Source organism: Tursiops truncatus, chromosome 16, assembly GCF_011762595.2.
Source record: "Tursiops truncatus isolate mTurTru1 chromosome 16, mTurTru1.mat.Y, whole genome shotgun sequence".
Lineage (NCBI taxonomy): Eukaryota > Metazoa > Chordata > Mammalia > Artiodactyla > Delphinidae > Tursiops > Tursiops truncatus.
This window is the reverse complement of record NC_047049.1, coordinates 6596707-6610360: the sequence shown is the minus strand read 5'-3', so window position 1 is coordinate 6610360 and position 13654 is coordinate 6596707.

The window sequence follows — 13654 nt, the reverse complement described above, 5'->3', positions numbered from 1 at the left end:
AGAACCTAGCTTCCAAAGGCAATGAGTCAGGAAGCTGCAGCAGTTACTACCACCCCCAGGGTCACTGCAGATCTCCGATTTTGGTGGCTTTCCAGGGATCACGAGGCCACCACTGCAATTATTGGCTCTAGGGAGTCACCACTTAGGCTGCAATCTGCTGATGAGAAACTGCAGCTGGAAATCCTAACCTCAGGGCCGCACTCTGCCTGCTAAATGCACAGGAGGAAAATGGATGTCTCCTTGCATCCTAGCCTCTGCCTCCATTGAACTCAGCTCCGCATGCAGGTCTCATGAAGGTGCATCTGATTGGTCAAACCTAGATCACATTGGTTTCTTTAGCTGCAAGGGAGTCTGGGAAATGTAGGTTTTGTTTTCATTTTTTGCCACGACTCAAAGCTTAAAGATCTGGTTCTGCTGTTCAGTTTCTCAAACTGAAACTCATTGGAAAAATAATGTATAATGTTACTTGTTTTCTTATAGCAATTCCTAATTAAAGCACTATTTAATGCAATTTCCAGGATTTTTTTTTTTGAGTACTCTGTTATTACTGCATTGCCTTGGGCATTGGGAAGATGTAGTATATGTTGCTTGTTCCTTGTAAAAATAAGTAAGCACAATAAAAAGGATGCTAAACGTCAAAAAAAAATTTTTTTTTCAACCCAAGAAAGCATACTAGCAGGAGATAAGAACAGAATTGAGATATTCAGCTTATCAAATCTACCCCCAAACTCATAGACTTTCTACTATGTCAGCCATGCATAAAATCCTTCATAGTTTCTTTGCTTTTTAAAATTGGTGTTATTCCTACTTTTCTCTTTTGGGGGCTCTTACAGATAGTTACTGTAAAGTGATTTTTGAGATGGCTCTACCACTCCAATTTTGTCAGGAGTAAATCGGTCTCCTGATCTAATAGAGAGAATAATGTCCCCCTACAAAGATGTTTACATCCTAATCCTGTGAATATGTTACATAACATGGAAAAGGAGAATTAAGGTTGCAGATAAAATTAAGGCTGTTAATCAATGGACTTGAAGACAGAGAGCTTATCCCAGATTATCTAGGTGGGCCTGATATATTCACAAGGGTCCTTAATGTGGAAGATGGAGGAAGAAGAGGAGTTCAGTGTGATGCAATGTGAGAACTTGACCCACTGTTGCTGGTTTTGAAGGTGGAGGAAGGAGCCATGAGCCAGGGGATGCAGGCAGCCTCGAGGAGCTGGAGAGGGCAAGGTAGTGGATGCTCCCCAGAACCTCCAGTGAGGAATCAGCCTGCCGGCCCCTAGCTTTTACCACACTGAGGTCCGGTTCAGTGTTCTGAACTACAAAACTGTAACATAATAAATCTGTGTTAAGTCACTGAGTTTGTGGTAATTTGTTACAGCAGCAACAGGAAACTAACACATCGGACATTTGAGACTGGGGGCTCCTTTTCTGAGTGTCGCTTTTTTGACATTTTAGCTTGCAGGTTCATCTTGAGTGGTGTTTTCCCCCTCGCTATATACTTCCCCTGCCCTGTCTCCCTGTTTGTGGACATTAGGAGGCTCCCTGGGACCCCAGGTCTTAACCTAGTGATTCCGTGTCCATTCCCACAGTGGTGCTGGCGCTGTCCCAGGACCAGCCACTGGACCAGAGGACAGCTTGGCCCAAGAGTTGTCACTGCCGCTGCTCTGCTTCCTTCTGCCTCCGCCACAGTCAGTGAATGGCAGTTAGGGGTTTGGGGGGCTCCTCTCACATATTAAAAGCATGACCCAGCTCTTAGTTGTGTGCAGAAAGCCCGACTTTGTTTCCAGCTGTACACAGGATGCTCCTGTCCAGGTTGCCCCACAGGGGTCAGATCTCTACCACCCTGCCTGCTCTAGTGCTCAAAGTCCCGTAGACGTCTGGCTCATGACACTTTCTGCTCTGTAGTTCTGTTTCTGGTCTGTTAGGATGTTTAGCTTACTTTTCAGCTTAGCCGTATTTTTACACTTATAATATATATTTAATATTTAATTTAATTTGTAAAATACATATGATATATTGGCTGCGTATCTTGTCATTGCTGTGTTTGGAGCAGAAGGGAGACGTTCCAAGCACCACCTTCACCACAAGACCACCACATGCTGTATGTGTGATGATTAACATTTCACAGGCACTGTGTCCCAGGTTTGCACCATGCTTTAGTTGAAGAGAAAATACAGTGAGTGGTTAGATATTTCCATTGTTCTCAGTGATTTGCTTTCTGTATTCTCAGGGATGTCACTTTCTCCAACAAATGACACCCTCTTGGCAAAGGCTTGGCTGGTTGAAAATTATGAGAAAATTTCACTGCATGGCACCTCAAGGTGGTTGTTCCAGAAACTCATCTTAAAACTTGCTATTTCAGGAAACTGGCTCAGCTCCTCTGCTTTTTCCGTAGTCCATCAATTCCATGAATTGGCTAGGCGTTCCTGGAGGATGACTGTTAGGGTCAGGAGCGGGGAGGAACAGAACACCAGGTGTTACGTTAAAAAAGGTGGCGTAAGTCCCTGGTTTCGTCATGTACTTTAAGAGTGTGGAAAATAGCTGTTCACAGTTAACACCAGAAGTGCTCATTAAACTGATTTTCTGTTGAGAATGATTCCCCCTCAGATGTCTCAGGCTATTCCCCCTCAGATGTCTCAGGCTACCTTCTAGGTAAAGTTCTATCAGGATTATGATACCCACCAAGTTACAAGTTATAAGAAATGATACTTGAAATAAAGGCTTTGCAGGCAAATTAAAATAGTAATAATTTCAGTTAATGTAATGGTAACTTTTTTTTAATCCCTTTATAGTATTCAGGCAAAATTACATATTTGGAAAAAAAATGAGCTACTAAAGAAGATTTCCTAATTGTACGTAACATGCCTGAAGGCATATTACAGATGTAATTCAGATGCCTGGATGGAGAGGAAGATGGCTCTGATGATGATATTGTGCAACAGAACTACATTTTAGTCACAAACAGTCATAACATAAAATTATTTCCCAGAAAAAGGAAGCTGGGAATATGTTACAGCTTCCACAGTAAGCTCTGTAATCCTGGCTACACTCTGGAGATCACAGAACTACATGTGCATGTTTCTCTGTAAGCCCCCTAACCTTGCAGATCAAATTTTGACACCTAACATCTCAGTATTTCTCAAGTGATAGCACTTATTTTTCCTGAAATTCAGTCGAGTCGCTTGCCTTCTTTGTTTAGTTTATGCCAATGTGGTATTATCTCAGCTGGCTCATCTTGACTCATCCCGCCTTATCTACAGCGAACGAAGCCCCAAAGCTGTTTCTTGAGGTGAAAGGAGAATTAGTTAAACCAAATATGAATCCTTTTAACTATTTATAAGTAGGAATAACTGTTTTAAGATGGTTTTTTAAAAAATTTTATCTTGTTGAGCTACACCATGTTATCTATCTATCAGTTAAAGTGTCTACATTTACTACAGTTCAATGGCCACAGGCTTTTGCATAGAATTTCAAAAAGGCATACGTGTGATCTTGACAAGTGACTAAAAATAGAAACTTCAGGAAACTGTGTACTGTTTTGCAATCTAACTCAGGTGAGTAAATCTAGAATTTTTTTTTAATGTTCAGGCAGGGTTTGTAGACCAGACTGGCAAAGGCGCCTATAAAAGTAAGTCTCGCGGTGGTGACCCCTTCCCTTCCCAAGTCCCATGGTTTCTTTTCTTGCCCTTGCTGACTCAGGGGTCAGATGCCATCACCTCTGATTTTAGAATTCCCAAGATAAAGGCTCAGAATCCATCTGGGCCACACTGTTGTGAGCTCTGCTTCCTCACTGGCCTCAGAGCTCATCATGGCCTCAGAGCTCATCAGGGAAGCTGACTCCCTTCCCACCTTCCCATCTTCCCCTTCCACTGGGCTAAGTGCATTCCTCTGGGATGGCTGGGACAATAGAGGCTTCTGGGGTAGCCTGAGCTTCCAAACAGGCTTTTGGGCTGGTGAGTCCGTGTTCACAGTCCAGTCTCCCTACTGGGCCTGTAGGCTATTTACGCCTGTCTCCACAAACCCTCAGGGCCAGCTTCATGATTGCTTTTCAGTTGGGTCTCAGCACTAGCAAAGCACAGCTGTGGACTCTAGCCTGCTATTTGGCCAGGGTTGTCACTGGCTTGGGTTTAATACACCCAAGGGAGAGACCGGAGATGGGAGAGCAAAAAGGAATAAACAGTGTTTCTCTGGCCTTGGTCAAGAGTCTCTCCAACTGTTTCCAGACATTTGGAGAAGCACTCAATATTCAGGATGAGCTCAGGGCTCAAGTCTTTCCAGAAGACAAAGGAAGATGGAGACCTATTCCTAACTTCAGCCCAGACTTTGTAAGAAGGCCTCCACCTCACTGCAAAGGCTGGGCAAGGTACCTTCAGAACAGAAAAGCTCCCTGCTTTTGCTTGTTTCCTAGAAGGGCCCCCCTGAATAACGGAATCACCCTAGCTAAGAGGAGGAGACAGCTAGCACTCGTGGGCGTAACCAACACCAGATACTGTATGAGGATCAAGCTGTGGTTCTTCAGATGACAATGTAACACTTGGACCAAGGCCAAGAATTAGGCTGAGCTGGGATGCTACAGAGTACCCTCTGACCTCTTACCATTCCATGATACCAGGGATCTGCCTTCCTGTCTTTACTTTCCCTGTGAAATAAGGATGATGGATATAATCCTTTTCTTCCTCACAAGAGAAAGGGTCTGTGCAGGTATCTATCTACATTTTAACTTCTTGTTTGTCAAGCTATATGTGTGGCGCCTTCTGTGTGCAATGGGGGAGGAAAGAGAGAGACATTTAGTGTTGTGAAAGAGTCCTGCTCTGAATAGCTAGGACTGGATTTGTCTCTCATGAGCCGATGCTCCTGAGTTCTCAATTTATTCCTCTGCAAAGAGGGTTGAAAATAAAAAAGCTCTGTTGACTCCCCGATTTTGTCAGGAGGAGCAGGTTGGAAAAGGGATGCGGAAGCTCACAGAAAAGAAGTTTACAAACATGTTTAAGAAATACCTCGTGAGCATCACAGTTCAAGGCCCTGGAGATCAGCAATGAGGAAGACACTGACCCTACCTCCTGGAGACCAACGGTCTCAGCCATTAAGAGGTAAAGTCACTGCCCCCCAAAGACATGACATTATTAGTATTATCCTCTGTTAGTGACTTTAGTCCAGTGTCCATGTCGCTGCAGGGTTACTTTTTTTCAATAATGATCCACATGTTTCTTCCCCTCCCCTCTGCCTAATTCTTTCCTTGTATCTTCCTCTTCTTGCAAAACTGAAGGTAGTGCTTGGGGGAAATAAGGGACAGTTGGTTCGGGGAAATACGGCAGGGATCAGGGAAGGCTTGCAAGCAGAAGGGACATCTTAGTTGAGGCCTGAAGGATGAGCTGGATTTGATCAGGCCGAAGGGGGTTGGAAGTGACAGAGGAGGAAGTCCAGGCTGAGAGAAAACAGCGTGTGCAGAAGCCTAGGCTGAGAAAGAACACTGGGCATTTGGAGAAATGTTAGTAATCAGGGGTGATTGTAATAAAGAATCCAAAGGATCGGGGAAAAGGGGGTGCAAATGATGAACATTTTCACATATCTGGACAACAGGCACATGGAAGAGAGATTAGCAGCTAGCTAGCTCTAGGGGGCAGAACCAGAATCAAAGTGTAGAAATCCAGTGAAAAGGACATTGACTAAAAATTAAATTATAATAATGGCTTCCACTTAGCTTTTACAATATGCCGGAAACTGTGTTAAGGGTTTTATATCCATTATCTTGTTGGATCCTCAAAACAACCCTTTGAGGTAAACGTCATGAGGAAACAGAAACAGGTTAAATTAAATAGCTCAGGGTCACACAGGGAGGACAGGGCAGAGCTGGGATTCCAGAGTTGATGCTCCTCGTCTCCAACCTCAAACTGCTTCCTTGTGAGAATTATGCAGTCACAGAGCAAATGTGTAACTCTGAGAATTTCCCGTCACTGCAGGTGTTTAACCATGTGTCTGGGGTATTGGGGAGAATCCAGACATCAAGGAGAACCAGTAACTTTCTGAGAGTCTTCCTTTTGTGAGATTCAGGGATTCAGTGACGTGTCAGCAGCTGCATATGTAAACTAGCCCTCAAAGACAACCACCTTCTGCGTTTGGGGCAGCTTCACTGTCGTGTGCAATGGGCTCTCCTGGGGTACCTTTAAGGGTGGTGTTTGTTATCAGTCTCCGTTGCAGAAGAGAAGGATATAGTGAGCACCGAAAAGGAGGCGGAGTGAAATGGACGGAATTAGGGCAGCTCAAACCTCCAGTAAAGACATGCATCTTTCACAAACATCTGCTTTAGCTAATGCTGGCCTTGGGCAGTATCACATTATGTATTCAGCTCTTAAACTATCACAGATTCATGTTTCAAGAACATAACCGTGAGAAAATACTGCACCAGTAGCAGAAAAAAACAGCCTAGCTCATTTTGGATTAAAAAATTTTTGGTGGATTTCTATAATAATTCTTCATTTTCTTTCAAATTAAAGGGCATTGTGGGAGACCAAATAGGTTAGAATGCATAGAATTTTTTGCACTGACTTATTGAAAAAAAAGAATAAAAAATTGCTTCTTTTGCTCACCATTCAGTGGAGGGTATCCAAATAACAAACAACAACAAATTACACAATGAATTAAGAAATCTTAGGGATAGAGAGACCTTAGAAAGCATTCTGATGTATTTTCTAGAACGTGGGAACTGCCTTTTATTTATAGTGAAGTGCTCCTCTAAGGTCTCAAATCATGATCTATGTAACCTGGGTAGCCCAACTCCTATCCTTGTACCAGCATTTTCTTAAAACAGAAAGAGTCGTAGACTATCAAAGTTCGAGGACTTTACCTGTGAATTAAAGAGGGGAGCGGGGTGGATGGAAGAGGACTCTCTTTTATCATCAATCTTGACACATTTAGTGGTTAGTAGTCAGAAAACAGTATCTGAGGTTTACCAAAATGTGTGTTTTTCAGAAATCCCAATAAATTAAAACTGAGTCACAGACAAAAATCTGCTTTGTAATGGCAACCCGAGGTCCCTGTATGCTGATGGAGGATATCTTCCAGAGTGATAACATGCCGGGTGTAACCTCAAGCAAAACGCAGAGTCGACTCTCTTCTCTCTTTAGCACGAGCGAGATATTTTCATTCCCTCTCCCTTTCCTCTCTCTCCAAACACACAACAGCTTTCATATCCCCTAAGTACTTACTCATTTAAAATCCTGCCTTCTGAACTCTTTCTGGTTCTTTCTTTCATTAAGGAAAAAATTAATCTCTTATGTATGTTATCAGCAATATGTGCAGAGCATATGCTCTTCAAAAAGTTGGGATAAACCAACATTTTTAAAACAACATTCAAAGTCGTTACTTTTGCAGCCATCGTCTCCTACGTTACTCCTTCCATAAATATTTAAATAAATGTTTAGATCATTTTTGTTTAAAGAAAGATATGCCACTAGCCTTATAGAAAAGAATTTTTCTGGCAACTTGAAAATGTATTTACAATAAATGGATAGTAAAGATTTTACAAGAAGGGTCCTATGAGTAACAAAATAGCTCAGCTGTCAAGGAGCAGGCAGGTGGGCAGGTGGTTCTTCTTAAACAGAATTCAACCCACTGACGCCAGCCATGGTCCAAATGAGGGGACCGCTGTGGATCAGGGCAGGGAAGACAGAGCTGGAAGGAGACAGTTACAGCTGCAGCGAACTGAAAACATCTCTGCTCATTTCCTCTCTGGTCTAAAGCGCACAGGAGAAGCACTGATCTTTGCCAGCCAGCCCCAAACACACACTGTAAGAGGAAGATGAATCAAACTCAGCAGAAGTGCGCTTGCTCCCATGGCTGCTGAGGAAGCAGGGAGGATTCTGGTATGGGGGACGGCAGGACTGACGGTGTCTGAGGTGGGCAGGTGGGGTGATGCTGGTCGGTGCCCAGAGGCCATCAGAGGCTGGGACTTTCGGGCCTGCCCCCATGGGTGCCCAGCAGCAGTCTCAGCACGGCAGTCCGACCTTCCAGGGCTTCTGGACACCCTGATGCCTCTGTGCCAGGGATTACGTGGCTGGAAGAGGTGTAGGAGCCAATCAAGGTTCTTTCTGACAACGACATTTCTCTCTGAGGCCTTCCACTGGTTTAGTGACTGAGCATCACTGAATAGTATCAGTCATGTCAAGCTGTCCAAACTCACACAAGTGTCTTTGTTAAGCACTTTATTCCTCCAAGTCAGCACAAAATTTGAGGTCTGTAGGATGTTCTGTCAACGTTTTTGTTTCCTTTTTCCCTCCAAAAGCCATTTTTCAGGTTGCGTATTTGTGTATGTGTGTTAAAACTAAAGACGTCTGTCAAACATGTTTCATTTAAATGGTTTTTGTGTTTGTCTCTTCATGGATAGAGAACTGTTTTATTTTCCTTTGCTGTTTGTCTTCCTTCATTTGGCAAAGCCGTCCCCTCTTCCCCCAGTGATTTAGAACAGAGAGGAAAGTAATATCAGGCCTTAATTTAACAGCAGCACTACATCTGCCATTAGACAACTTTTACTTCCTCTCCGAGTAGCAGAGAAACTGTCTTTCCTCAACAGAAATGTCAAATGAACACAGTCCTTAAAGAAGAACACGAATTTGACCTTTACCGGATGTCTTTATTCTTTAACATTCTTCAAAGATACACACTTGAAAACGTTAAGACTTAACTGATACCCAGCATGGACGTTTCATTGTCTGTTGTTTCTAAGCTGCCAGAGGCTTTCTTATGTGGACAAAATGACTATTTCTGTCATAGTGGAGCACAATTATTTATTCACCTAGCAGAGCAGAGGAAATCATTTTTAAACTAAAAACACAAAATGGGTTGTTTCTACCACAAACTTCCCACAAAAACGGGAATCTTACTTCCTAAGTAGAACCAGACCCTCGCTCCATTCTCTGCCCAGCAGAAAAATTACATGGCTTTTAGCTTTAATGGCCTTTTAGGCTTGTCGCCAAAAGAAGTTCCAAAAAAACTTTTCTGGTCCCAATTTGCCCTCTCAGCCCAGTTCTTTCGTAAGCAGGAAGGAGAGATCCTGGAGAGTATCCAAAGCCAGGCTCTATGAAGCGAAGCCCGAGGCCAAAGAACCGCTCCACACAATTGAGAGGAGAGAAAAAGGAGGCCCACGACCGCAGAGCCCGACTCTGACAGAGCAGGCTTCAGGGTGGTGGGCACGGCTTAACTGATGGAGTGACTGCCGGGTACGTGTGTTACTGACGTACAGACTGATACGTGGCTGCCGAGGTGGGGCTGGGGAAGCACCTGGACCAAGTGCACGTAGAGATGTGGCTGACGCCCTCGTCTGTTGTCGCTGTGCTGTGTCCCCATCCACTTGTCTTCAGTAAACAAACGCTGCTTTAGTTTTTTCTTTAAAGCTTTGCATTTTTACCTGAACATTTCACATGTCAGTCCTGAGCTGTTCCTGATGATGAAGCAGAGAACACTTCTCTGATTCTTCACAGGCATCTCCAAGCTACAGGAATTTCAGGAGAAGAACATAAGAGTATTCACGCCAAGGCCACAGGGGAATTTGAGAGTAATGCCCATACGTGCCTGGTTAGACATTATTCTCTCTGTTAGCTCAGCTTCCTCACTCTTAAGACAACTGTAACTGTTACAGCTGTGGCCTCTGTGATAACCATGTCACACATAGGCTTCACCCTCCAAAACTCTGCCATTCCATCTGGTTCTCTTCATTCATTCAGCACCCATTTCCACGCTACTGATGCACTATGAGAGATTCAAGGTCGAATTCCATTCAGTACCTGCCTTCAAAGAACTTAGAGTTACCCAGAGAGATCATCATAAGATAGCACAAAGGACAGGAGTAGCCATCACGATTTGCCCAAAGCAGTGAGGGCCATTAGGAAAGCACTGGAAAACAGCAGTTCTTCAAAGGAGGGGAGGGTTGCTTCAGCAGTGGTGATCAACGATGACTGAAAGGCGGGAGCTGCACCTGAGGAGGCCTTGAAGGATCCGTGGGCTGAGATCTGCAGAGGCTGAGGGCGGGCATTCCAATTGGAGCCGAGGAAGCATGGAGCATCGTTTTCTTTCTCTTTTTTTTTTTGCGGTACGCGGGCCTCTCACTGTTGTGGCCTCTCTCGTTGCGGAGCACAGGCTCTGGACGCGCAGGCTCAGTGGCCATGGCTCACGGGCCCAGGCGCTCCGCGGCATGTGGGATCTTCCCGGACCGGGGCACGAACCTGCGTCCCCTGCATCGGCAGGTGGACTCCCAACCACTGCGCCCCCAGGAAAGCCCGCATCATTTTCTTTTCACTTCCTCCAGCCAGGTCGGTTCCTGACGGAGCTGGGAAATGCCTCAGTAATGTTGATGGAGGTGCTCCAGGCACTTGCTTACTCCACCACAGCCAGCCAGGTTAAAAAATGTAAAGCTGACACAAATAGACAAAAATAAAACAAAAGGTTAAAGTGATCTGGATTTGAGGAACTTAAAAAAAATCTCTCTAAAACAAAAAAGGGTGTGCCCTGTAGTATCAATGCGTAATTTGGCTGGGTTCTAAGTCATGTCTGAGTGCTCCCTGAGCCTGGCTTGGAGTGACTGGAATGTTCCTTATGTCTGCGGGATTCTCAGACACAACAGGAAGATGAGAGCCCTGCCCTGGATGCCTCTGGAGATGGAGCTTGTGTGACTGTTTTCAAAATAAAAGATGATTCCCGAGAATCAGAAAGCTGCAAATGCTGTGACAAACTTACAGCCTCGGGTTTTGTATGAACAAATCTGAACCTGTGACTGGAATGTTCTCACAGTTATTTAAGTTCCCAGAGTGTGTCGACTCTTCCTCCTAACCATATCATTATTGTTGAAATGTAAGAAAAAGAAAGCTGAGAAATGGCATCCTTCTGAATAAGTGTCAGAGAGCCAAAAATGTAATAGTCCATCATAAGCATTTCCAAACCTTTCAAATATAAGACAACACAGTTAAATCATTTTTATTACAGGCATAAAATAAAAATTAGTATAAAATATTAAATGTTTATGAGCACAGACTCTGCTTTTAACAATTTACAATTTAGATGGGATGATTTAGCAATTAAATTACCTCGTAATTACTCTCCTTGATACATTAAGTTCACTAAATTTCACCTTCAGTCATTTAATGGCAAAAGACAATGGTATTTTTAGTCCTATTTAAAATATTAGCTCTATAGTCAAGAAAACTCTTCTACCAGAAGTCTTTTCTTTCTCAGTTCACTAGTCTCTAAATGGTGCACGTGAGACAACGGCAAGGCTTAAACCCCTGGGGTGGGGGGTGGCAGTGGGCAGAGAGTGCATTACATTTCATGCCCAGTATGGCAGCTACACCCTGGAATTTCTGCCTTCCGCCCAACTTAAGAAAGAGTGGCTTGGGGAAAGGCAGCACTTGCAATGCAGACGGTTGTGAAGGTTGCAAAGGCCCTTTGTGCAGGCCTCCCAGTGCACAGGAGCAGCTGACTGCGCACATTTATGTTACATCTGTAGCAGGGTGACAGCTTTCATTCTGGGAGGCCAGGTGGAGCAGGAGAGTGGACTGTTCCCTTCAGGCCATATTAGAAGGCTCCAGCACCACACACACACCCAGCCCCCTTTCTGAGACTATGCACCCTCCAGAAAGCCCACGGAGGTTACAATATCTTACTAAGGCAGTACGAACAGGTAAAGAGATTGATAAAAATCCAATCTGTGAGCTTGAGCAAAAATCCAATCTGTGGGCTTGAGCAAAACAGCATCTGTGAGCGGTAGGTGGAACTGCAGTGTCCCAGAGCAGGGGTTTGCACGTGACTGGCATGAGGAGGGTGTCCGTGCTTCTGGGAAGGTAGCTGCCCAGTGCGGGATGTCAGGATGGGCAAAAAAGGCATCTCTGTGGGAGGGCAGGGGCTGGAGGTGGGCTGATGAAGAGGGTCAGAGACTGAATGAGTGAAGAGGGCATTCACATTGGATTCTGATTAACTAAGTACTGTGTTAAGGATAATGGGAGCTAGGTTTCTCATTGTCTGAGAAGGGAGTTACAATTATGGAAAAGAAGAGAGCTAAAAGTTTTCACATGTTGGTATGAACCATGGTTTTCAATACATCTAGATAGATATAGAAAAATACAATATGTGTATGTATATATATTTCCTACTTCTGTCCACCAAAAAGGACCTGGAAACAGGGACATCTCAATAGTACTGAGCACATCTAGCATCCAGATATTGGTTTCTAAATACCATTCTTTACTAAAAGAAACCAGGGCACCTTGGAGAAATGGCTGATTCCATGGCTGGTACAGAGAAAGAACAAAATGAGCTTGGAGTTTCTTTTTGTGCCCAGAAGTAAGAAAGTGCTTAAAGAACGATGAGGACATGCCAAAAGGACACAGGAACCAGACTGAAGGGGCTCTCACTGGCCAAATCTGGTAAAATTTGAGGATCAAACTAAATAATTTTAGTAATGAATTATAACCCATTACATAAAATAGGAAACCATGAGTTCACAGTGATATAAATAAATGAATGAGTAAATTGAAGGTATGATGAGGAATTAGATGTTTACATGGTCTCAAAACACCTCCCCCCAAAATACTTATTCATTACAAATAGAAAAAGAGAACTTCTACAGTGGAGAAGCCTGGCAGATTCCACCCTAATCGAAGGATCAAAGTAGGCAATATCAGTAATGGAACAAACTGAGACTGTATATGCCACCTGCATCATGCCTATGGTTTTCCTGCCACAGATATGTATTGTGACTCTAATCACAAGGAAATAGGAAACCCAAATGGAAGGAAATTCCACAAAATAACTGGCCTATAATCTTTAAAGTGTCAAGGTCATGATAATCAAGGAAAGACCAAAGAGATTAAAAGAAATGACAACTGGGATTTTCCTGGTGGTCCAGTGGTAAAGGACGGCCTTCCAATGCAGGGGACGTGGCTTCAATCCCTGGTCGGGGAACTGAGATCCCACATGCCACAGAGGAACTAAGCCCTCGCACCATAACTACTGAGCCCGTGCATCTCAACTGGAGAGCCCACATGCCACAAACTACAGAGCCCATGCTCTCTGGAGCTTGTGCGCCACAACTAGAGGGAGGAAACCCGCATGCCACAACTAGAGAGAAGTCTGGGCACCACAACTAGAGAGCAGCCCGCACGCGACAATGAAGGTCGCTTGTGCCACGATGAAGACCAGACACAGCCAAAAATAAAAATAAAGATACCTACACCAACCAACTTCTAAAAAAAAAAAAAAGAAAGAAAGAAAGAAATGACAACTAAGCTCAACCTGTGATTCTGAACTGGATCCTTTGGCTATAAAAACATTGTTGGGATAATTAGGAAGACTTGAATGCTGCCTGATGGTCAGATAGTAGTATTATATGTGTTAATTTCCTCATTTTTTTAGTTGAATTGTATTTCTGTTGGAGAAAATCCTTGTTTGTAGGAATACACAATACATACAAGATATTCTGGGATGTTGGGAGCATCATGTAGGCAACTTTCTCTGAAATCGTGCATAAAAAGAGTTATTTGTACCATACTTACAATTTTTTTGTAAGTTTGAGATTTTTAAAAAGCAGTTAATTGAGGGAGGAACCAAGATGCTGGAGTAGAAGGACATGCTCTCACTCCCTCTTGCAAGAACACCAGAATCACAAC